This window comes from Panulirus ornatus, chromosome 59 (genome assembly GCF_036320965.1).
Source record: "Panulirus ornatus isolate Po-2019 chromosome 59, ASM3632096v1, whole genome shotgun sequence".
NCBI classification, from domain to species: Eukaryota; Metazoa; Arthropoda; class Malacostraca; order Decapoda; family Palinuridae; genus Panulirus; species Panulirus ornatus.
In genome coordinates, this window is record NC_092282.1 from 27,027,472 (window position 1) to 27,055,153 (window position 27,682).

At 49.6% G+C, this 27,682-nt stretch overlaps 1 protein-coding gene across 1 annotated transcript in view; it reads right to left on the reverse strand.

Moving 5' to 3' along the window:
* cac (calcium voltage-gated channel subunit cacophony) overlaps window positions 1–27,682 on the reverse strand; it is a 1,845,957-nt gene that overhangs the window by 1,813,070 nt on the left and 5,205 nt on the right. Inside the window, exon 2 of the mRNA XM_071696567.1 lies at window positions 14,509–14,576. The gene's annotated coding sequence lies outside the window, so the exon portion shown is untranslated. The remainder of the gene's footprint in view (window positions 1–14,508; window positions 14,577–27,682) is intronic.

A 27,682-nucleotide genomic window follows, 5' to 3' on the forward strand; every position in this document is an offset into this window, starting at 1 on the left:
CGGACATCCGGGGCTGAATGACACCGATCCTCCTGCTGGTTCCTGCTGACCACTTAATATATAATGACGTACATCATCATGACCTTTTGACCCCAACAAGGTCATCCCCTTCTGGGGGGGGGGGGGGGGGCAGAGGGGGAGGGGGGGGGTTACGATGTAGGGGACGGAAAGAGAGAGAGAAAGAGAGAAGAGAAAGAGAGGGGAAGAGAGAAAGAGAAAGAGAAGAGAGAGGGGGGAGGGGAAAGACCCCAATTGACCAGGTGGGGTAATACAGGAGGCAGAACATGTCCCGAACCTGACCCACCATGTTCTGTGGGATGGCCCCAACACGTTTATTTTCTTTTTTTTGTCCATGTTTTGGGCGGGGGGTCGCCATGGGATCTTCGCAAAACAAACCATAACATTATTATGTACCATGCAGGCGAACAGACACCACCTAAACTGACCAGTTCAAACACCGTATTTGACAGGTTCTTCCCTGCTTCCAGGAATAGTACAGTTTTTGGGGTTGGGTGTTTTGGTTGGGGGTTTTTGGTGTTGTGGGGTTGTGGGGAGGCAGGTTTGGCCCCGGGGGTGGAGGGCGTCATCTCAGCAGCACCGCCGTTTTTGGCCGACGCTCACCCGCCCCAAACCCGGACACAGGGGCGTCGTGGCGGAGGGAAAATGGGGCCCCCCACACTTGCTTTTCCGCGCTCTTACCACCGTTGTTTTTGGCCCCTCCCAGTTTAAACCCCACCTACCGCACCCTCAATCCCAACAGTTCTTTGTTCTTAAAGACAAGTTATGTTTTACACTCTCAAAAAACCTGGGTTGAAGATGAAAAGATGCACTACTTTCACTTTCGTAAAACCCCTGATTGAGGGGGGTTCACGGCGGGGCCTTTCAAGGTTACAACATTCGTAAAAACACCTGGGCTTATCTCTTCCTCTCTCTTCCTTCTTCCCCTTCTCCCTCTCTCTCTTTTCTCTCTCTCCCCGTCCATCCATGGGGAACCCCCCCACCCCCTGCCCCTTCCCCCCCATGGTCGTGACCGGGGACGGGGCCCCACAATCACACCCCCCACTCACCACACATTTTCCCCCCCCCCCCCCCCCCCCAGGACAGGGTTTACCTCATCTCCTAATTCAAGACCAGATCAACACAACGTGACCTGACCCACACGTACTGTACATTCCATCTTGCTTTCTCGTCGTGTTATCTTCCGTGTAAGATGCAACAGTGCAACAACCGTGTGTACGACGCGTTGTGCTAACCGTTAACGTCGCTACCCAGGGCCGGGTGGGGTTTTGGGGTTTTTGGGTTCTGTTGTTTGTTTTTCTTTTCCCTTTGGGTTTTTGTGTCCCCCATCTATAGTGGGGTGGGGGACCTTCGCTGATGACTGCCCATCATAGTGGGTGAGGGGGGAAACCTTTTGCTGTACGTCTGCCCATCTATATGGTGGTAGGGGGGAGCCTTCTGCGTACTGACTGCCCACTAAGGGTGGGGGAGGGGGGAGCCTTCTGCTGTACTGTACTGTCTCCATCTATAGTGGTGGGTGAGGGAGGAGCCTTCTGCTGTACTGTACTGTCTCCATCTATAGTGGTGGGTGAGGGAGGAGCCTTCTGCTGTACTGTCCTGTCTCCATCTATAGTGGTGGGTGAGGGAGGAGCCTTCTGCTGTACTGTACTGTCTCCATCTATAGTGGTGGATGAGGGAGGAGCCTTCTGCTGTACTGTACTGTCTCCATCTATAGTGGTGGATGAGGGAGGAGCCTTCTGCTGTACTGTACTGTCTCCATCTATAGTGGTGGGTGAGGGAGGAGCCTTCTGCTGTACTGTACTGTCTCCATCTACAGTGGTGGATGAGGGAGGAGCCTTCTGCTGTACTGTCCTGTCTCCATCTATAGTGGTGGGTGAGGGAGGAGCCTTCTGCTGTACTGTACTGTCTCCATCTATAGTGGTGGGTGAGGGAGGAGCCTTCTGCTGTACTGTACTGTCTCCATCTATAGTGGTGGATGAGGGAGGAGCCTTCTGCTGTACTGTACTGTCTCCATCTATAGTGGTGGGTGAGGGAGGAGCCTTCTGCTGTACTATCCTGTCTTCATCTATAGTGGTGGGTGAGGGAGGAGCCTTCTGCTGTACTGTACTGTCTCCATCTATAGTGGTGGGTGAGGGAGGAGCCTTCTGCTGTACTGTACTGTCTCCATCTATAGTGGTGGGTGGGGGAGGAGCCTTCTGCTGTACTATCCTGTCTCCATCTATAGTGGTGGGTGAGGGAGGAGCCTTCTGCTGTACTGTACTGTCTCCATCTATAGTGGTGGGTGAGGGAGGAGCCTTCTGCTGTACTGTCCTGTCTCCATCTATAGTGGTGGGTGAAGGAGGAGCCTTCTGCTGTACTATCCTGTACTATTTCTGCCATGTACTCCCTCATGTTACTCGTCTTTCTCTTCCTGTGTTACTGGAGTGTTCGCTGATGGTCATACCTTAAGAAGTCCAAACACACATGTGTCACACTGTGTTACCAAGTTGACGCATTTCGTCCCACTAGCGTTCCACATGTGTACACTGACATCTTGAACCACCCCTGCCCACACTATACCCCCACACACCTGCAAACTTGACAACACTATACTCACTCGTTACGGGTTCATCATAACCCCGCAACACAACACCACAACACAAGCAACACAACACCACAACACTTGCTCAAAACACGATCGTCCACCTCCCCACAGCAGGCCACCAACCTCCGGTGAACACGTAACACACAAACCTAACTACACATCTCACGTGACCTGGAATGTTCAACTGTTGCTCAACATAACACCAACAGTACCAGGACTCACACACGACACCAGCCAGGCTGGCACAGGGTGTGTCCTGGAACATCCTCCAGCCAGGGTGGCACAGGGTGTGTCCTGGAACATCCTCCAGCCAGGGTGGCAGAGGGTGTGTCCTGGAAGAGCCTCCAGCCAGGGTGGCAGAGGGCGTGTCCTGGAACATCCTCCAGCTGGGGTGGCAGAGGGTGTGTCCTGGAAGAGCCTCCAGCCAGGGTGGCAGAGGGTGTGTCCTGGAACATCCTCCAGCCAGGGTGGCAGAGGGTGTGTCCTGGAACATCCTCCAGCCAGGGTGGCAGAGGGTGTGTCCTGGAACATCCTCCAGCTGGGGTGGCAGAGGGTGTGTCCTGGAAGAGCCTCCAGCTGGGGTGGCAGAGGGCGTGTCCTGGAACATCCTCCAGCTGGGGTGGCAGGGGGTGTGTCCTGGAAGAGCCTCCAGCCAGGGTGGCAGAGGGTGTGTCCTGGAAGAGCCTCCAGCTGGGGTGGCACAGGGTGTGTCCTGGAAGAGCCTCCAGCTGGGGTGGCACAGGGTGTGTCCTGGAAGAGCCTCCAGCCAGGCTGGCACAGGGTGTGTCCTGGAAGAGCCTCCAGTCCTCATCTTGGCTCTCCAGGTGATCCTGGAATAATGTTTCCAGAATCCAGTTGTTACAGTAAAATTTTTTTTTGTCACTGGAATGCCAGCACATCGCACTTCATCTCACTTTAATGATATTTTGAAGGGGGTGAGGGTTATGAGGCACTCTGTTATGTATGAGGCAAGAGTGTGAGGCCTTGGGTTATGTATGAGGTAACGTTGTGAGGAGGTTATGATACATATATGACAGGGTTTGTGAGGGCCGGGGATAATACATCTTCAAAACAACCGAATTAATATTTGCTGTTCAAATCATACCCAAGGGTCGTACCGTCGTGCTCAAGGGTCGTACCGTCGTGCTCAAGGATCGTACCGTCGTGCTCAAGGGTCGTACCGTCGTGTTCAAGGGTCGTACCGTCGTGTTCAAGGGTCGTACCGTCGTGTTCAAGGGTCGTACCGTCGTGTTCAAGGGTCGTACCGTCGTGTTCAATTGTCATTATTGTGTGCGACAATACAGTGTTTCTCTATTGATTATCATGAACCAATATTTATGGTTATTCAAGTCTGCGGACAATTCAACCCTAAGTAAAGTATGAACAAGTTGAGATCAGTTTGTGTTCAAGTTGTGTACATTGTGTATTGATGATCAAAATGTGTACATTATGTGTTGATGATCAAAATGTGTACATTATGTGTTGATGATCACCTCCACACTGACTGCTACTCATTAAGTCTACCTTGAGTGCTGCTCATTAACTTTAATTCACTTTGTATGTTATTAAGTTCTGTTCATTGTGTGTTTTACTAATTAAGTTCAATTCATTGTGTGTGTTGTAGAAACATTGTTAAAGGTGACATTGTACAACCAACGGAAAAACAATCTTCCCACTTTGTTGTTAAATAATGACATAACAGACGAAGCATTTTGACATATGTTCTAGTATCTGGCCTCACGTTGGCAACCTCACTTACCATATACATAGTTAAAGAAACAAGTATACAATGTATAGTTGACCGTTTCTACGCCATTATAATGCATGGTATTTTATATTTTGATAATATCTAATATTAACAGTAGTTACCATAATTATTCAGGCTGGCAAACCCTACCGAGATGAGAGGAGTCTTAGTGTTCATTTTGAACCCTCATCGTTCACATGTGTCAAGATACTTTATTGGTCGAGTGTACGTGTTCACCACCCACCACACGCGACCCCGTGACCTCCCTCCCCGACTGCTGACCTTTGACCTTCTTGCCATTAGCCCCCCCACCTTACATCACTCAGGGGGGGTTCAGCCTTAGTTCATTAACTCCCCATTACCTTCAGTTCCCATTTCCATATAATTATCTCGGCTCACACGAGGCCTGGCTGTGGTGTGTGAGACACCAGCTCACGAACCAGGAACCACACACCAGCTCACATGGACCAGGGACCACACACCAGCTCACATGGACCAGGGACCACACACCAGCTCACATGGACCAGGGACCACACACCAGCTCACATGGACCAGGGACCACACACCAGCTCACATGGACCAGGGACCACACACCAGCTCACATGGACAAGGGACCACACACCAGCTCACATGGACCAGGGACCACACACCAGCTCACATGGACCAGGGACCACACACCAGCTCACATGGACCAGGGACCACACACCAGCTCACATGGACCAGGGGCCACACACCAGCTCACATGGACCAGGGAGCACAAACCAGCTCACACGGACCCTGGACCACATCCAGGTGAAGACCAGAGGTCCGTGGTCGAGGTCCGTGGCCAGTGATGCAGACCCACCATTGTGTGAGTGTCACATATCATCCTCCACTGCAAGATGACGTGTTGCTGGTCGTGTGTGTCAGGTGGTTGACATTGTGTTGTGAGCTGGAATGTGTCAAAGGGTTAGACTGATGACGTAACCTGGCTACCTCCCACACACCCCAGCTCTCTCTCTCTCTCTCTCTCTCTCTCTCTCTCTCTCTCTCTCTCTCTCTCTCTCTCTCTCTCTCTCGTCTGTCTGCCACCTGGCCTGTCTGTCTGTCTGTCTACCGTGAACCATCACGTTTCATACAGTCACCAACATAGTGTGGCACATACCATGTGGGCTCCAGCCAAGCCCATGTCGAGTACACAGAGAAAAAAAAGTCCGCGGGTGTTTGACCTGACCTGAACTGACCTGACCTTGAGCAAAGACAATACCAGGAAGGCAACACCACACCTCAGCTGTTCCAGGGAGGAAGGAAGCAAGGATCATAACACTCAATCCTAGGGTCATTAACTTGTTTTGAACTACCAGTTTGTCTCGCTGTCCACGAGGTCACGAGGGGGAGGGGAGCCTCACCAGCCGACGACCTGACGGAGACCCAGGTAGTGATGGTACAGTCGGGTCGACCACGCCAGTAGCGTTAATTGTGTGGGCGTGGCTCCTGGCCTCAGTGAAGCTGGTTCTTCACTCGGGAATCAAGAGGAGGTTAGGTAAGCTGGTCCAGCCATGGTGTACAGGGGAGCTGGTCCAGCCATGGTGTACAGGGGAGCTGGTCCAGCCATGGTGTACAGGGGAGCTGGTCCAGCCATGGTGTACAGGGGGGCTGGTCCAGCCATGGTGTACAGGGGAGCTGGTCTAGCCATGGTGTACAGGGGAGCTGGTCCAGCCATGGTGTACAGGGGAGCTGGTCCAGCCATGGTGTACAGGGGGGCTGGTCCAGCCATGGTGTACAGGGGGGGCTGGTCCAGCCATGGTGTACAGGGGGGGCTGGTCCAGCCATGGTGTACAGGGGGGCTGGTCCACAGCCAACACTGGGTCATGATGAACATTGTAGCAGCAACATGAAGCAACACCTACACCTCCTCCTGCAGCAGGTGTGGCTGTACCTCCTGCAGCAGGTGTGGCTGTACCTCCTGCAGCAGGTGTGGCAGTACCACCTCCTGCAGCAGGTGTGGCAGTACCTCCTCCTGCAGCAGGTGTGGCAGTACCTCCTCCTGCAGCAGGTGTGGCAGTACCTCCTCCTGCAGCAGGTGTGGCAGTACCTCCTGCAGCAGGTGTGGCAGTACCTCCTGCAGCAGGTGTGGCTGTACCTCCTGCAGCAGGTGTGGCTGTACCTCCTCCTGCAGCAGGTGTGGCTGTACCTCCTCCTGCAGCAGGTGTGGCTGTACCTCCTCCTGCAGCAGGTGTGGCTGTACCTCCTCCTGCAGCAGGTGTGGCTGTACCTCCTCCTGCAGCAGGTGTGGCTGTACCTCCTCCTGCAGCAGGTGTGGCAGTACCTCCTGCAGCAGGTGTGGCAGTACCTCCTGCAGCAGGTGTGGCAGTACCTCCTGCAGCAGGTGTGGCTGTACCTCCTGCAGCAGGTGTGGCTGTACCTCCTGCAGCAGGTGTGGCTGTACCTCCTGCAGCAGGTGTGGCTGTACCTCCTGCAGCAGGTGTGGCTGTACCTCCTGCAGCAGGTGTGGCAGTACCTCCTGTAGCAGGTGTGGCTGTACCTCCTGTAGCAGGTGTGGCTGTACCTCCTGCAGCAGGTGTGGCAGTACCTCCTGTAGCAGGAGGTGGCTGTACCTCCTGCAGCAGGTGTGGCAGTACCTCCTGCAGCAGGTGTGGCAGTACCTCCTGCAGCAGGTGTGGCAGTACCTCCTGTAGCAGGTGTGGCTGTACCTCCTGCAGCAGGTGTGGCAGTACCTCCTGTAGCAGGTGTGGCTGTACCTCCTGTAGCAGGTGTGGCTGTACCTCCTGTAGCAGGTGTGGCAGTACCTCCTGCAGCAGGTGTGGCTGTACCTCCTGCAGCAGGTGTGGCAGTACCTCCTGCAGCAGGTGTGGCTGTACCTCCTGCAGCAGGTGTGGCTGTACCTCCTGCAGCAGGTGTGGCAGTACCTCCTGCAGCAGGTGTGGCAGTACCTCCTGCAGCAGGTGTGGCAGTACCTCCTGCAGCAGGTGTGGCAGTACCTCCTGCAGCAGGTGTGGCAGTACCTCCTGCAGCAGGTGTGGCAGTACCTCCTGCAGCAGGTGTGGCTGTACCTCCTGCAGCAGGTGTGGCTGTACCTCCTGTAGTTGAGGCTACTGCAAGAGATGGGTACAGGCGGGGGGGGGGGGGGGCGTCACGTGTTTTGACCCGTGTCCACTACAGGTACCAGACGAAACTAAAAATCCACTGATGCCATCACTATGATCCACCATTGTGGCAGCTCACATGACCTAACATGGCCAACCTCCTAACAAGCAGTCACGTGACACGACAATAATGTACAGTGATGGCATGAGGATGGAAATATATATTCATTTATCCCGTACAAATGTACACTCGTTCAACCGGCATACTCTCATATCCGGCACTACTTAGGAAGGGGAATGCCGGATTACAGAAGTTTTACCTGTATATATACACACCACCAATGACCCTTTGATACCCCAGGCAGAAGGACCACTTTAGCTCAAACATTTACTGACCAAGTCGCCGGTAAAATAATATTCACCGTTGGTGAAATGACCGGCAAAATAGTGTGTTATGGCCGGGTGAACATTCAAGTGTGTGTGAAAATGAAATTGTGACAGAAAATTAGGACAATGTCAGTAAATACCCACATGTTGATCATCACATGTTTGTAGTTACGATGGATAACGCAATGCACGTCACTCTGGTAACACTATACTATAGGCCAGTCCCGTAACACCACACCGTCACACACTGCAGGTGGGTCCCGTAACACCACACCGTCACACACTGCAGGTGGGTCCCGTAACACCACACCCTCACACACCGCAGGTGGGTCCCGTAACACCACACCGTCACACACCGCAGGTGGGTCCCGTAACACACTACCGTCACACACGCAGGTGGGTCCCGTAACACCACACCGTCACACACGCAGGTGGGTCCCGTAACACCACACCGTCACACACCGCAGGTGGGTCCCGTAACACCACACCGTCACACACCGCAAGTCGGTCCCGTAACACCACACCGTAACCCGGGTTCATCCATCAAAGCCATCGTCATCAACACAGGTATGAACATCTATATAAATCATACAACGGGTCGACACGAGAGAAAACATGTATAAATTCAAACTATGTTTCCTACTGGTCCAAGTTTGGTTCAAGCTAAACGTTATATAAACAATTTATATAACGAAATGAACCATTATGTTTTCATCATCACTCAATTCATATCAAAAAAATCTAAATATACATTTTACGTGTAAACTGAATGAAATATACATCGTTAATCATAAACATTTAATCACAGATGTTTTTAACCACGATGTGAAGGTAACAATTTGATCATTATATAAACGTCTGACCGACCAACTCATATAAATCAATACAATGTATTTTTCCTTTTATTTCTGATAAATGATTTATGTTTATTATTAATAATAGTCTTGTTCACACACTTTACCTACGAATATGATAAATAATTACCATATAAACATTGATGTGTATTAAAACAATGGTTCATGGGACAATGATAACGATAAGAAAGACTGATAAATAATAAAGTTGAGTTATCTTACATAAATAACATACGAGTCTGAAATAAATGTATATTGATGGAGTCCAGAGTTAGCAAAAATAGCGTAGCATGATTATAGATATAGTTTGTGTTCTACTATATAAAGTTAGGCGTATATACATACAGTTAGGTTGTAGTGGTGAGGGTTATGAATATGGGGTAAATATGGGGATAATTATAATAATAATATCTGGTTATATATATTTCAACTAATCACTAGAATGTATAGAAACAATCTATATTTCCCTAGCAATCAAAATGTACATTTTTGATATGTTGGTTGAACATATCAAACAATCACATGTTTACCAAAATGGCGTCCTAGCTACGTCTCTTCGATGTATATCAACTGAGTTATATTTCTCTCTTGTGTCTCCCCTGATGATGTGATTATTACACGAAAGTGCACTTGGGAACTTATCGTGTTTCATTTTCCCCGTGGACTCATAGGAATATACTTGATCACGCGCAAAATTGTGATCCTTTCCAAGATATATATATATATATATATATATATATATATATATATATATATATATATATATATATATATATATATATATATATATATATGCGTTTTAAAGTTATACATTTGTTAACCAAATATGTATGTTGAATCGTGTGTCTACATACGTAATAAAGATAAGAATTAATATTTGTTTGGTCCTACCTCACCACCTGATGTGTCCTCATGTATGAGATGGCTTCCTTCCCTCACTGTTCTTCACACACACACACACACACACACACACACACACACACACACACACACACAACACACACACACACAGGAGAATGCCTCACCACCTGATGTGTCCTCATGTATGAGATGGCTTTCTTCCCTCAGACACACACAGGAGAATGCCTCACCACCTGTGTCGTCCTCATGTATGAGATGGCTTTCTTCCCTCACACACACACACACACACACAGGAGAATGCCTCACCACCTGATGTGTCCTCATGTATGAGATGGCTTCCTTCCCTCACACACACACACAGGAGAATGCCTCACGTCTGCCCTCACCACAAACTCACATATTGCCGCCACACTGGACACAAGACGCCATCACTCATGCAGTCTTGGCCAAGTGAACCCCCTCCATCCACATTCTCTGGCCTCACCTACACACGTTTTCTTCACTCATGTCTACCAACCCACTATTTCTATAAACTAGTGACATTTAAAGTGAACATAATTCTTAATATTGGCACGTCTGATAATGATCATTACGTAACTCATTACACTCATGTAAGGTTATGAAGGTCATAATTGATGTGTTTGTACGGGAGGTCGAGAATGGCGGCCACAATGAATATTATGGACGAATTAAGTCATGCAGCCACACGAACACCACCACACGAACACCACCACATGAAAACTACCACACGAACACCACCACACGAAGCTTCGTCTCTTCGATGTATATCAACTGACAGTTATATTTCCCTTTTGTCTCCCCTGATGATGTGATTATTACACGAAAGTGCACTTGGGAACTTATCGTGTTTCACTTTCCCCGTGGACTCATAGGAATATCTTGATCACGCGCAACATTGTGATCCTTTCCTATATATATATATATATATATATATATATATATATATATATATATATATATATATTCTTCGATAATCACTATACGGTGTACAAAAAAAGTATAGTTATTGGAAATATATAATTTGAACGGTAATTCCTTCACCAATATAATTTCTCAATATTCACTAGTGTGTATAACAGCAGGTGGCGAGGCCAGCTTTCAAACATTTTGTTTATCATTTTGCCACAAACGTCCATACATTCACTGCTGGATGACGCCTTTGTCAAATGCCACCTCACCTGTAACATTACCCATGCAAAAAATATATTTCGTTACGATGCAGCGTAACGTAATGTATATATACATTATATATATACAATATATATTTGAATATAAATCCAGTGATGGTGGTCGCTCATTAGTGCCAGTCAGGTCAGACGAATTCATTTATTGCAATTTTTCTCTCTTGTGTGTAAGGTGAGCTCAGCTTGCATGCCTCGCTCCAGCCATAATACCGGCATATATTTAACCTAACAATTATATAAACAATAATTAGCGTATAAGATAAATAAAAAACTTCAGTAATTACGATATGGCAACTGAGACCTAGTCAGCGAGCGAGCGGGCGGTGTTGGTACAAGTCAGCCATGGTACCGCTGGTCTAGTGTCATACGTGTCATGCGGGTGAAGCTCATGTGTCACTTGAGTGTCATGCTGGTGTCATGAGCAGCTGTAGTGTCTATCTGTACCACACATGAGCCAGGTCACGTGAGCAAGTTCACGAAATAAAGAGATATGGCAACATTGCCTGAGTCCTTCTCGTTCCAATAATGTAATGGCGAGTTTGATGCCCTGAACACCATACAGTCTTTATAATGACGGAAGAACATGAACAATAGAACATCAATAACACGCTCACCTCGCACGCAGAACAATCATCTACCCTACACAGTAGATATCTACCCTACACAGTAGATATCGAACCACAAGGGGGAATATGGATATCTTTTTGTTGATAACAAGTGTGGTACAGAGACTACTGAAAGATAAGCGATACAGACGAACATACAGACAGCAGAGGAGCAGTGTGACACCTGGTCACACATAACCATAGTGGTGTTACGGTCGTCACAAAGCGTTACACCCAACACTGGTCATCATCATCATCCAACATCTCACCAGCCAAACTGTTGTGATCACCGTACACAGACGATCATTATGATCACTAATGTTACACAGGATCAGTAACACTAACGTGACACCTGAGTAACACCAGACTGGCGTCCTGTGTAATGTTTTCCCAATGTGTGGAGCATGTGTGGGACGTCTGCGGGATCATGTGGGTCACACTTGGGATCAGCGATCATCCCAACGTAACCAACACGTGTGTGTACCTGATGGTCCGTCAACAATGAGTCGTATATTACTATGTAACACCCAACACATGTAACACCTACACCGTCCAACACATGTAACACCTACACCGTCCAACACATGTAACACCTGCTCCACCCAACACATGACACACCTACACCGTCCAACACATGTAACACCTGCTCCACCCAACACATGACACACCTGCTCCACCCAACACATGACACACCTGCACCGTCCAACACATGTAACACCTGCTCCACCCAACACATGACACACCTGCTCCACCCTACACATGTAACACCTGCTCCACCCAACACATGACACACCCACACCGTCCAACACATGTAACACCTACACCTTCTAACACCTGCTCCACCCAACACCTGCTGCACCAGCCATACTTCACCCCTATGTTGTAAACCAGGTCGTAAACACCGGGTTATGGGTCGTAAACAACAGTAAATTCGATACTTTTGAATCTGTTTAGAGAAAACATCTTCATAGTGGGAGAAGGTCGTATACAACACCTGTCTCTCTTATCTTAAGATAAGACTTATCTTCAACATGTGTGTGTGTGTGACCAACCCAGGCCACACGTGGGGCCGCCCTCGCTGTACCTGTATGTAACATGTCCCCCCCCCACCCCCACACGTGTGTAAACATCCTAAACTTAATATATCTTGTTTACATTTTGATACAAAAACAGAAGATATGTTTGTAATGCACGTGTTGTCCTGGTCTGCACGTGTTGTCCTGGTCTGCACGTGCTGTCCTGGTCTGTACGTATTCCTACGTGTAGGGCGTCCAAGTACACCATGGCCTGGTTCCCCTCCTGTATTACACCAAGGTGGACCATCAGACACACGTCACCTGCAGGTGGAACCACCTGGTTCGGACCACCACGTGGTTGTTACGTCTACCAGTTAGAGAGGACACCTCGTTTAGCTCAGCCTCACGTATAACGTGACCAGTTGTGGGTTGTGATTTACAACAGGGAAATGGTCTCTCCCCAGTGTGGCCTACCCGAGCCAGCTGGCAGCACCACAGGTACAGACCATCACGATTGATGGTCCGCTACAGTGGTCTCTGGGGGGGGGTCTTCTAACCCCAGAGTCAGGGGTGACCCCAGGTCACCAGCTCATAGCTTCCCTCATGAAGCTAATGATGAAATGATGACGAGGAGAGAGAGAGAGAGAGAGAGAGAGAGAGAGAGAGAGAGAGAGAGAGAGAGAGAGAGTGGATCACTCTATTCCTCTCCCAAACAAACTGGTAGTCAAGGAAACGCAGAGCCAACCTCCTCTCTGCTCCCTCCCTCCCCCCCCTTCCAGATGAGCTCTGATTGGCTAGCGCCTGGAGCCACACCCAGGATGTGATTGGCTGGCGACTTAGCTGGAGCCACACCCAGGCTCTGACTGGCTGGCAACTTAGCTGGAGCCACACCCAGGCTCTGATTGGCTGGCAACTTAGCTGGAGCCACACCCAGGCTCTGATTGGCTGGCAACTTAGCTGGAGCCACACCCAGGCTCTGATTGGCTGGCAACTTAGCTGAGCCAAACCCAGGCTCTGATTGGCTGGCAACTTAGCTGGAGCCACACCCAGGCTCTGATTGGCTGGCAACTTAGCTGGAGCCACACCCAGGCTCTGATTGGCTGGCAACTTAGCTGGAGCCACACCCAGGCTCTGATTGGCTGGCAACTTAGCTGGAGCCACACCCAGGCTCTGATTGGCTGGCAACTTAGCTGGAGCCACACCCAGGCTCTGATTGGCTGGCAACTTAGCTGGAACCACACCCAGGCTCTGATTGGTTGGCAACTTAGCTGGAGCCACACCCAAGCTCTGATTGGCTGGCAACTTAGCTGGAACCACACCCAGGCTCTGATTGGCTGGCAACTTAGCTGGAGCCACGCTCAGGTTTTGATTCGTTGTTTTGGTAATGAAACTATAGAATTATCCCAGAGGTCAGTTTAGCAGCCTCAAGGGTCGTACCGTCGTGTTCAAGGGTCGTACCGTCGTGTTCAAGGGTCGTAGCGTCGTGTTCAAGGGTCGTACCGTCGTGTTCAAGGGTCGTACCGTCGTGCTCAAGGGTCGCTCCGTAGTGTTCAAGGGTCGTACGTCGTGCTCACGGGTCGTAGCGTCGTGTTCAAGGGTCGTAGCGTCGTGTTCAAGGGTCGTAGCGTCGTGTTCAAGGGTCGTCCCGTCGTGTTCAGGACGACATATGAAGCAAGATGAACCGTTTGCCGGAACCAATTTACGTGGCGGAGTAATACGACAGTATACGTCCGCGCACATCATCAGCGAGATGTGAAATATTCCAATCTTTATCCTCGCTCACTCATGTCTCGCTCACTCACGTCTCGCTCGGTCATGTCTCGCTCACTCATGTCTCGCTCACTCACGTCTCGCTCACTCATCTCGTTAGCTCACATCTCGCAAGCTAACGTCTCGCCCGCTCATGTCTTTTGGTTGTAGAAAGACTTTAGACAAGCCACAACCCAGGTAGGTTGTGGGCGGAGGCTAGAAATAAATATTGCATAACTGTGGACACCGACGACGAGAGAAAACGTACAAATCAAAGACCAACAAGAACATGGCGGAGGAAAATATGGAGACAAGGTAAATATGGCGGCCAGGAACCACAGCCGGAGCGAAGACAATATTATAGGTCAATATGATGGCTAACCCGAGCCTACATACCTGGCGGACCTCTTCATGGCCCGAGTGGTCCTTCCCGGCTCATGACGGACCTCATACACGTACACAGTCTGTAACAGAGACGTTGAGGTGAGCAGGGTCATGCACACAGTCCGTCCTCCCGCCCCGCTCATGACGCCATGACGTCACACCACCATATAACCAGAGTCATACCAAAGTCTATAGTGTCCCACTAAACTACTGGCTACAAAATAAATATAAAAAATAATTGTTACAGAAACAGTCTTGGATTATGATACTATTAATGTTATGTTCGTTATTCTATTACCAATAGATTTTATTACAATGTTCGTAATTCGTTATTATACACTAATGTATCATTGATGCGTCATGGCTCCATCACCTACAACCATCCAGCTGGACCCCACCTACTGCACCACTCAAACCACAACCGCCTACTTCAGCAGTTGTGACCGCTAACTTCAGCAACACATGGCTGGGGCCAGGGCCGCCTCCCCCACATCAACTTGAGCAACAGATGAGCAGTATTAACAACAGTTCACAACACAACAATAATGTGTGTGGTTGTGAATCTTTAATAACACGTCTGTTCTACCTAGCTTCATCTCGATGACGTCACTACATTACTGATACTCCTGTGTACGTCAAAGTGAACGACAACACGTAAAGTGAACGGCCACACGTATAGTGAACGGCCACACGTATAGTGAACGGCCTACACGTAAAGTGAACACCTACACCTAAAGTGAACACCTACACGTAAAGTGAACGGCCACACGTAAGGTGAACACCTACACGTAAAGTGAACGGCCACACGTAAGGTGAACACCTACACGTAAAGTGAACGGCCACACGTAAGGTGAACACCTACACGTAAAGTGAACGGCCACACGTAAGGTGAACACCTACACGTAAAGTGAACGGCCACACGTAAGGTGAACACCTACACGTAAAGTGAACGGCCACACGTAAAGTGAACACCTACACGTAAAGTGAACGGCCACACGTAAGGTGAACACCTACACGTAAAGTGAACGGCCACACGTAAGGTGAACACCTACACGTAAAGTGAACACCTACACGTAAAGTGAACGGCCACACGTAAGTGAACACCTACACGTAAAGTGAACGGCCACACGTAAAGTGAACACCTACACGTAAAGTGAACACCTACACGTAAAGTGAACGGCCACACGTAAGGTGAACACCTACACGTAAAGTGAACGGCCACACGTAAAGTGAACGGCCACACGTAAAGTGAACACCTACACGTAAAGTGAACGGCCACACGTAAAGTGAACACCTACACGTAAAGTGAACGGCACACGTAAGGTGAACACCTACACGTAAAGTGAACGGCCACACGTAAGGTGAACACCTACACGTAAAGTGAACGGCCACACGTAAGTGAACACCTACACGTAAAGTGAACGGCCACACGTAAGGTGAACACCTACACGAAAGTGAACGGCCACACGTATAGTGAACGGCCACACGTAAAGTGAACGGCACACGTAAGGTGAACACCTACACGTAAAGTGAACGGCCACACGTATAGTGAACGGCCACACGTAAGGTGAACACCTACACGTAAAGTGAACGGCCACACGTAAGTGAACACCTACACGTAAAGTGAACACCTACACGTAAAGTGAACGGCACACGTAAGGTGAACACCTACACGTAAAGTGAACGGCCACACGTAAGGTGAACACCTACACGTAAAGTGAACGGCACACGTAAGGTGAACACCTACACGTAAAGTGAACGGCCACACGTATAGTGAACGGCCACACGTAAGGTGAACACCTACACGTAAAGTGAACGGCCACACGTATAGTGAACGGCCACACGTAAAGTGAACGGCCACACGTATAGTGAACGGCCACACGTATAGTGAACGGCCACACGTAAAGTGAACACCTACACGTAAAGTGAACGGCCACACGTAAAGTGAACACCTACACGTAAAGTGAACGGCCACACGTAAGTGAACACCTACACCTAAAGTGAACACCTACACCTAAAGTGAACACCTACACCTAAAGTGAACACCTACACGTAAAGTGAACGGCCACACGTATAGTGAACGGCCACACGTAAAGTGAACACCTACACCTAAAGTGAACACCTACACCTAAAGTGAACACCTACACGTAAAGTGAACACCTACACGTAAAGTGAACGGCCACACGTATAGTGAACGGCCACACGTAAAGTGAACGGCCACACGTAAGGTGAACACCTACACGTAAAGTGAACGGCCACACGTAAAGTGAACGGCCACACGTAAGGTGAACACCTACACGTAAAGTGAACGGCCACACGTAAAGTGAACGGCCACACGTAAAGTGAACGGCCACACGTAAAGTGAACGGCCACACGTATAGTGAACGGCCACACGTAAGGTGAACACCTACACTTAAAGTGAACGGCCACACGTATAGTGAACGGCCACACGTAAAGTGAACGGCCACACGTAAAGTGAACGGCCACACGTATAGTGAACGGCCACACGTAAGTGAACACCTACACGTAAAGTGAACGGCCACACGTATAGTGAACGGCCACACGTAAAGTGAACGGCCACACGTATAGTGAACGGCCACACGTATAGTGAACGGCCACACGTATAGTGAACGGCCACACGTAAAGTGAACACCTACACGTAAAGTGAACACCTACACCTAAAGTGAACACCTACACGTAAAGTGAACACCTACACGTAAAGTGAACGGCCACACGTATAGTGAACGGCCACACGTAAGGTGAACACCTACACTTAAAGTGAACGGCCACACGTAAGGTGAACACCTACACTTAAAGTGAACGGCCACACGTAAGGTGAACACCTACACTTAAAGTGAACGGCCACACGTAAGGTGAACACCTACACGTAAAGTGAACGGCCACACGTAAAGTGAACGGCCACACGTATAGTGAACGGCCACACGTATAGTGAACGGCCACACGTAAAGTGAACACCTACACGTAAAGTGAACGGCCACACGTATAGTGAACGGCCACACGTAAGGTGAACACCTACACGTAAAGTGAACGGCCACACGTATAGTGAACGGCCACACGTATAGTGAACGGCCACACGTATAGTGAACGGCCACACGTATAGTGAACGGCCACACGTAAGGTGAACACCTACACGTAAAGTGAACGGCCACACGTAAGGTGAACACCTACACGTAAAGTGAACGGCCACACGTAAAGTGAACGGCCACACGTATAGTGAACGGCCACACGTAAAGTGAACACCTACACCTAAAGTGAACACCTACACGAAAGTGAACGGCCACACGTAAAGTGAACGGCCACACGTAAAGTGAACACCTACACCTAAAGTGAACACCTACACCTAAAGTGAACACCTACACGTAAAGTGAACGGCCACACGTAAAGTGAACACCTACACGTAAAGTGAACACCTACACGTAAAGTGAACGGCCACACGTAAAGTGAACGGCCACACGTAAAGTGAACACCTACACTTAAAGTGAACGGCCACACGTAAGGTGAACACCTACACGTAAAGTGAACACCTACACGTAAAGTGAACGGCCACACGTAAGGTGAACACCTACACGTAAAGTGAACACCTACACGTAAAGTGAACGGCCACACGTAAAGTGAACACCTACACCTAAAGTGAACACCTACACGTAAAGTGAACACCTACACGTAAAGTGAACACCTACACCTAAAGTGAACACCTACACTTAAAGTGAACGGCCACACGTAAGGTGAACACCTACACGTAAAGTGAACACCTACACCTAAAGTGAACACCTACACGTAAAGTGAACGGCCACACGTAAAGTGAACGGCACACGTAAGGTGAACACCTACACGTAAAGTGAACACCTACACCTAAAGTGAACACCTACACCTAAAGTGAACACCTACACGTAAAGTGAACACCTACACGTAAAGTGAACACCTACACCTAAAGTGAACACCTACACGTATCAAGTTAGGGACCAGAGTAAGTTAGGTTGAGATCTTGAGCAAGCTGGTAAGTTAGGGAGACATTGTGTGGGCTGAAGGATATAACTTACCAAGTCTTGTTAAGTTACAAACTTGGTCAAGTGTCTGAACTTGGAATAGGTTAAGGACGGTACGACTCGACCTCAAAGGACGACCCTTGCGTATAACCACCTAATTCAAGGTTCGTACCGTCGTGATCAAGGGTCGTACCGTCGTGCTCAAGGGTCGTACCATCGTGATCAAGGGTCGTACCATCGTGCTCAAGGGTCGTACCGTCGTGCTCAAGGGTCGTACCGTCGTGCTCAAGGGTCGTACCGTCGTGCTCAAGGGTCGTACCATCGTGATCAAGGGTCGCACCGTCGTGATCAAGGGTCGTACCGTCGTGATCAAGGGTCGTACCGTCGTGTGCTCAAGGGTCGTACCGTCGTGCTCAAGGGTCGTACCGTCGTGTGGTCAAGGGTCGTACCGTCGTGATAACCCTTGTAATAACTACCAGTTACATTTGCTGTGAATTATCTTGTGAATTATCTTAATTATCTTATGACTTGTAATTATCTTGTCAATGGTTTTACCTGACGCGTCAGGGTAATTACCTTGTGAATCCTGGTCATTAAACTTTTAAGGGTTGTTAAGTTAGGTGATTACCGGCGGTGACATGACCTCAGATAGTGAGGTACACAGCGCATGACCCCGCGCACGGGTCACCCAGCATCATCACACAACAACAAGAATCGTCAAAGTATATTTTGCTGTGTGGTCGACTGTCCTCTCCCTGCTACTGCGTGGAGCGCAGGGTTGTAGCTGGGTCAGGCTCAGGAGACACGATAAATAGGTCAATTATATAAATAATAACCAGTAAACCAATTATCGTTATAATATAAAACCAACAAAGTCATCCGTTGTTATAATAAACCAGTCCACATCACACATCATACTTCACTCACACATACACAAAACATATCTAGGATTTATCATAAATTAATTACATTGATAAATAGATAATTGACGTGTGTGTATACGTGTGTCTATGTGTGTGTGTGTCTGTGTGTGTATGTGTGTGTGTGTGTGTGTGTCTGTGTGTATGTGTGTGTATGTGTGTGTGTGTGTGTATGAATGTGTGTGTGTGTGTGTATGAATGTGTGTATGTGTGTGTGTATGAATGTGTGTGTGTGTGTGTGTGTGTGTGTGTGTGTGTGTGTGTATGAATATGTGTGTGTGTGTGTGTGTGTCTGTGTGTATGTGTGTGTATGTGTGTGTGTGTGTGTATGAATGTGTGTGTGTGTGTGTATGAATGTGTGTATGTGTGTGTGTATGAATGTGTGTGTGTGTGTGTGTGTGTGTGTGTGTGTGTGTGTGTGTGTATGAATGTGTGTGTGTGTGTGTGTCTGTATGTATGTGTGTATGTATGTATGTGTATGTAGGTTCACATTATCAAGTCTTGACCAACAATGGCTCGTGTTGATTGGTCGTTCAAATGTCAACAAAGATGGCGGCCACGTCAAGATCCGGGAGTCTGGCTGGCAAACATGGCTGCCCCCCCCCCCCCCCCCCCAGATTGTCATCTTCCTCCGCCGTGCGAAGTGAAAAATTGTATCCAACTTTTCAAATATATATTTTCCTTCTTCCTACAACAATATCAACAACGCGACGACTATATTTTATATTTATTTTCTTATCTGAAAAACAAGAGTTGTTTGTGGTCGGTGATCCAAGATGGCCGACCAAGTTTCCCATCCTTGATTTGAATGATATTTTGTGATGTTTGTGTTGTGTTCATCAACTTGATTATCTCTGTATTGTGAACAATACAACATGGGTAATGGCCAGTATGTCAAGGTAATCACGAAATGACAGGAATTCTAACGTGAAAATATTGTAAAAAAAAGTTAATGTGTAGATATCTGAATATTGTATATCATGTATTATGATAATTGAACTTTCATGTTACACTTCATGTTGAATGTCTCATGTTTACCTCATACGGGAAGAGTCTGGAATACAACTTGATGTGTTTACACAACAACTTGTAACAACACGATCAATGAATAAGTTCAACCAAATATCTACATAATAATGTTACTCTAAATATCTACATAATAATGTTACACTAAATATCTACATAATGATATTACACTGAATATTTCCTCCATTTCATTACTAAATATTTGGTTCACATTAACATCTCAAACACTTCACATTAATCCAAAATTATCTATATATTTTCAAACGTCTATTTCTATATATATATATTCACAAAACTTTGTTCAAATCTGATAAATAATTTCGTAACAATATTGGATATGTCAATAATGTTGACCGTTCCATCAATGACACAAACAATTTGGTTTGTAAATGTAACAACTTGATGGTTGTGGCTGCCCCCCCCACACACTACCACACTACCACACCCCACCCAACCATGACTACCACACTACCACACCCCACCCAACCATGACTACCACACTACCACACCCCACCCAACCATGACTACCACACTACCACACCCCACCCAACCATGACTACCACACTACCACACCCCACCCAACCATGACTACCACACTACCACACCCCACCCAACCATGACTACCACACTACCACACCCCACCCAACCATGACTACCACACTACCACACCCCACCCAACCATGACTACCACACTACCACACCCCACCCAACCATGACTACCACACTACCACACCCCACCCAACCATGACTACCACACTACCACACCCCACCCAACCATGACTACCACACTACCACACCCCACCCAACCATGACTACCACACTACCACACCCCACCCAACCATGACTACCACACTACCACACCCCACCCAACCATGACTACCACACTACCACACCCCACCCAACCATGACTACCACACTACCACACCCCACCCAACCATGACTACCACACTACCACACCCCACCCAACCATGACTACCACACTACCACACCCCACCCAACCATGACTACCACACTACCACACCCCACCCAACCATGACTACCACACTACCACACCCCACCCAACCATGACTACCACACTACCACACCCCACCCAACCATGACTACCACACTACCACACACATTGTGTTATTTCTTCGTGCGGTGCCAGAGTGGCCACGCCCCTCCTCTGCCCCCCACACTGGCCGGCACCGCCATCTTGGCCACCTGAGCAGTGGGGAACCCTGACCCACCTTCTGTACCGACATTGCTGGGTCACGTGTTGCCGGCCGGCCGGGGGGACTCACTCATCATGTAGCAGGTCACGTGATCGTGTGGTACACACTCCTACATCCCATCTTCTATTATGATTATCTTCCTCCCACCAGTCATGAGCACGTGACCCCGGCTCTGGTATCACCAGCAGACCAGGTCATGACCCAGCCCGGGTCACTACAAGGCAGTTAAGTGGTTCAGTGTAGCGGGTCTTCCTCCTAACACGTCTCTGGTCATTAACCATCGGACTACCACAACTTGTGCCCCCCCCCGACCCCCTCACTACCACCTCACTACCACCTCATTACTACCTCACTACCACCTCATTACCACCTCACTACCACCTCACTACCACCTCATTGCCACCTCACTACCACCTCATTACTACCTCACTACCACCTCACTACCACCTCATTGCCACCTCACTACCACCTCATTGCCACCTCACTACCACCTCATTACTACCTCACTACCACCTCCGCACCATCTCACCCCCACCTCACTACCACCTCACTACCACCTCGTTACTACCTCACTACCACCTCCGTACCATCTCACCCCCACCTCACTACCACCTCATTACCACCTTACTACCACCTCACTACCACCTCACTACCACCTCACTACCACCTCATTACCACCTCACTACCACCCCATTACCACCTCACTACCACCTCATTGCCACCTCACTACCACCTCACTACCACCTCACTACCATTTCATTACCACCTCACTACCACCTCACTACCACCTCATTACCACCTCACTACCACCTCATTACCACCACTACCACCTCACTACCACCTCATTACTACCTCACTACCACCTCCGTACCATCTCACCCCCACCTCATTACCACCTCACTACCACCTCACTACCACCTCATTACCACCTCACTACCACCCCATTACCACCTCACTACCACCTCATTGCCACCTCACTACCACCTCACTACCACCTCACTACCATTTCATTACCACCTCACTACCACCTCACTACCACCTCATTACCACCTCACTACCACCTCATTACCACCACTACCACCTCACTACCACCTCATTACTACCTCACTACCACCTCACTACCATCTCACCCCCACCTCACTACCACCTCACTACCACCTCATTACTACCTCACTACCACCTCCGCACCATCTCACCCCCACCTCACTACCACCTCACTACCACCTCGTTACTACCTCACTACCACCTCCGTACCATCTCACCCCCACCTCACTACCACCTCACTACCACCTCACTACCACCTCGTTACTACCTCACTACCACCTCCGTACCATCTCACCCCCACCTCACTACCACCTCACTACCACCTCATTACTACCTCACTACCACCTCACTACCACCTCATTACCACCTCACTACCACCTCGTTACTACCTCACTACCACCTCCGTACCATCTCACCCCCACCTCACTACCACCTCACTACCACCTCATTATGACCGTAAATCCACTATGGGTTGGTTTCCATCAATTTCTCTTTGGACGATTCTTTATCTAACTACCCCCCTCCCCCCCCCCCCCCACCCCCTGCCGGACGTGCCGTCTCTCGTCCATACATGGTCCCACAGCTGGCCTTCCTCTAGCACAGGTGGCACAGCGCAGGTGGCAGCACCAGCTGTGTGGACCTGACCAGCTCCGGTGCTTGCTCGTCTACCTCGCTACTCTCTGTACGTGACGTGCGGGGGGGGGGGAGGGGGCCTCCCTCCAGTCTAGTAATTAAGCCCCGGGGGACGAGGTGTTACGTCACAGTGTACGAGACGTGACAACTACGTCTAATTGGTTGTTAGTCGTGTGTTGTTCAGCAACGTCTGGTGTGAACACAACTGAACATGTTATACCACCACACGTTAACCATCCAACATATATATATATATATATATATATATATATATATATATATATATATATATATATATTATCCCTGGGGATAGGGGAGAAAGAATACTTCCCACGTATTCCCTGCGTGTCGTAGAAGGCGACTAAAAGGGGAGGGAGCGGGGGGCTGGAAATCCTCCCCTCTCGTTTTTTTTTAATTTTCCAAAAGAAGGAACAGAAAATTGGGCCAGGTGAGGGTAGTCCCTCAAAGGTCCAGTCCTCTGTTCTTAATGCTACCTCGCTAACGCGGGAAATGGCGAACAGTATGAAAGAAAGAATATATATATATATATATATATATATATATATATATATATATATATATATATATATAATTGGGGGCATGAAAGTGGAGGGTGGCAGTGTTGCCAATGTCAGCTGAGGTTCTGTTTATCTAGAGAGGCAGACCAGAGGTGTTGCCAACGCGTGATGTGGTCCGTCGTGGCCCCCAGCAGGCGCCGCGCCGCGCCACGCCTCCGCTCCGCTCCCGCGGCTCACCTGAGCCACGGCATGACGCCCCCAGGGGCGTCATCTCACCTGGGGGACGGCTTGGAGCCTTACCTCACCTGGGGGACCTGCCTGGGGGGCCGACCTTGCGTCTAACCTCCCCCGGGGCTGGGGCCGTCGGGGCGGGGCGGGGCGGGGCGGGGCGGGGCGTCTGCTTCCACACAACAACACATAATAAATCAATACACACCTTCCCTCCCCCACACCCACTCCTCATCCACAACCACCCTCTTTTTTCCTCCCCTCCTCCCCTCCCCCGCAAGCTCCCCATCGTGCGCTATCCTCCCCTGAAGGTACGTACACCTTGCGCCCCATCTCCCACTGTACACCCACTCCTCCACCATCACCATCACCACATCACCATCACCACCACCATCACCACCACGTTTGTTTAAATAATACAGATGTATCATTATACTGCTCCACCACCACTGTCTCCACCATCACCGTCTCCACCACCACCACCACCACCACCATCACCTCCACCATCACCTCCACCATCACTGTCTCCACCATCACCGTCTCCACCATCACCGTCTCCACCATCACTGTCTCCATCACCACCACTGCCTCCACCACCACCACTATACCTCAGTTATCATGTGATAATTAATTTCTCAGTGTGTTGATCAGTTCTTCCTGCGTCTCTTCTTCACATTACACAAAGTTTCAAGATCATGTTGTCATTACACAAAGTTTACAAGTTCTCTGTTCCACTCCAGAATGTGGAACCTTCCCTCCCATTCCATGGATCATCCACTCCTTCCTCCCATTCCATGGATCATCCACTCCTTCCTCCCATTCCATGGATCATCCACTCCTCCCCCCCCCCCCCGGCCTGGAGCAACAGGTGTGTAACCAACCACATGACCACATTTCCAGACCTTCACAGAAGTGACCCAACTGGTTTCCAGATCTCGTCAACCGGTTTCCAGGATCCAGACCCACCTAACCTGGTCGGATCTACCTCATGACCCACCTAACCTGGTCGGGTCTACCTCATGACCCACCTAACCTGGTCGGGTGTACCTCATGACCCACCTAATCTGGTCGGGTCTACCTCATGACCCACCTAACCTGGTCGGGTCTACCTCATGACCCACCTAACCTGGTCGGGTCTACCTCATGACCCACCTAACCTGGTCGGGTCTACCTCATGACCCACCTAACCTGGTCGGGTCTACCTCATGACCCACCTAACCTGGTCGGGTCTACCTCATGACCCACCTAACCTGGTCGGGTCTACCTCATGACTCACCTAACCTGGTCGGGTCTACCTCATGACCCACCTAACCTGGTCGGGTCTACCTCATGACCCACCTAACCTGGTCTGGTCTACCTCATGACCCACCTAACCTGGTCGGGTGTACCTCATGACCCACCTAACCTGGTCGGGTGTACCTCATGACCCACCTAACCTGGTCGGGTGTACCTCATGACCCACCTAACCTGGTCGGGTCTACCTCATGACCCACCTAACCTGGTCGGGTCTACCTCATGACTCACCTAACCTGGTCGGGTCTACCTCATGACCCACCTAACCTGGTCGGGTCTACCTCATGACCCACCTAACCTGGTCGGGTCTACCTCATGACCCACCTAACCTGGTCGGGTGTACCTCATGACCCACCTAACCTGGTCGGGTCTACCTCATGACCCACCTAACCTGGTCGGGTCTACCTCATGACCCACCTAACCTGGTCGGGTCTACCTCATGACCCACCTAACCTGGTCGGGTCTACCTCATGACCCACCTAACCTGGTCACATTTTCATCTTGCTCCCGAGAAACATTTTCTTTCGTTTGTATTTCTTAAAATCTTTCTTCCTCTCATGTAAGTGTTGACCTTATTAACAACTTCGGGTTATAACAACAACAACAACAACAACAACAACATACAAGAGTCAGACCAGAAGGGAAGCTTTACCTGGCGAGGTACAACCCCCCCTCCCCCCCCCCAGGAGGAGGAGGAAGACGACAACATTACACCACAATGATGGAGGCCCCCCCTCCCCCCCTCCCCCCCACACCACCATAAACATTCCCCACAAAACAAAAGAAGACCGACAACCCCCCCCGCCCCCCCACCCCCACTACCCCGGGTTAATTACCCACACGTCACACTCTTCCTAACAACCTAAATTAGTAGCAAGTCAGTCATCAGGGTAAACAAGCGGGTCCCCAGACGTCCCAGGACCAGCATAATGATGATGGAACACCACAACATGGTGTCCCCAGACGTCCCAGGACCAACATAATGATGATGGAACACCACAACATGGTGTCCCCAGACGTCCCAGGACCAGCATAATGATGATGGAACACCACAACATGGTGTCCCCAGACGTCCCAGGACCAGCATAATGATGATGGAACACCACAACATGGTGTCCCCAGACGTCCCAGGACCAGCATGATGATGATGGAACACCACAACATGGTGTCCCCAGACGTCCCAGGACCAGCATAATGATGATGGAACACCACAACATGGTGTCCCCAGACGTCCCAGGACCAGCATGATGATGATGGAACACCACAACATGGTGTCCCCAGACGTCCCAGGACCAGCATGATGATGATGGAACACCACAACATGGTGTCCCCAGACGTCCCAGGACCAGCATAATGATGATGGAACACCACAACATGGTGTCCCCAGACGTCCCAGGACCAGCATGATGATGATGGAACACCACAACATGGTGTCCCCAGACGTCCCAGGACCAGCATAATGATGATGGAACACCACAACATGGTGTCCCCAGACGTCCCAGGACCAGCATAATGATGATGGAACACCACAACATGGTGTCCCCAGACGTCCCAGGACCAACATAATGATGATGGAACACCACAACATGGTGTCCCCAGACGTCCCAGGACCAACATAATGATGATGGAACACCACAACATGGTGTCCCCAGACGTCCCAGGACCAGCATAATGATGATGGAACACCACAACATGGTGTCCCCAGACGTCCCAGGACCAACATAATGATGGAACACCACAACATGGTGTCCCCAGACGTCCCCAGGACCAACATAATGATGATGGAACACCACATACTTGTGTCCCCAGACGTCCCCAGGACCAGCATGATGATGATGGAACACCACAACATGGTGTCCCCAGACGTCCCAGGACCAGCATAATGATGATGGAACACCACAACATGGTGTCCCCAGACGTCCCAGGACCAGCATAATGATGATGGAACACCACAACATGGTGTCCCCAGACGTCCCAGGACCAGCATAATGATGATGGAACACCACAACATGGTGTCCCCAGAAGTCCCAGGACCAACATAATGATGATGGAACACCACAACATGGTGTCCCCAGACGTCCCAGGACCAACATAATGATGATGGAACACCACAACATGGTGTCCCAGACGTCCCAGGACCAACATAATGATGATGGAACACCACAACATGGTGTCCCCAGACGTCCCAGGACCAGCATAATGATGATGGAACACCACAACATGGTGTCCCCAGAAGTCCCAGGACCAGCATGATGATGATGGAACACCACAACATGGTGTCCCCAGACGTCCCAGGACCAGCA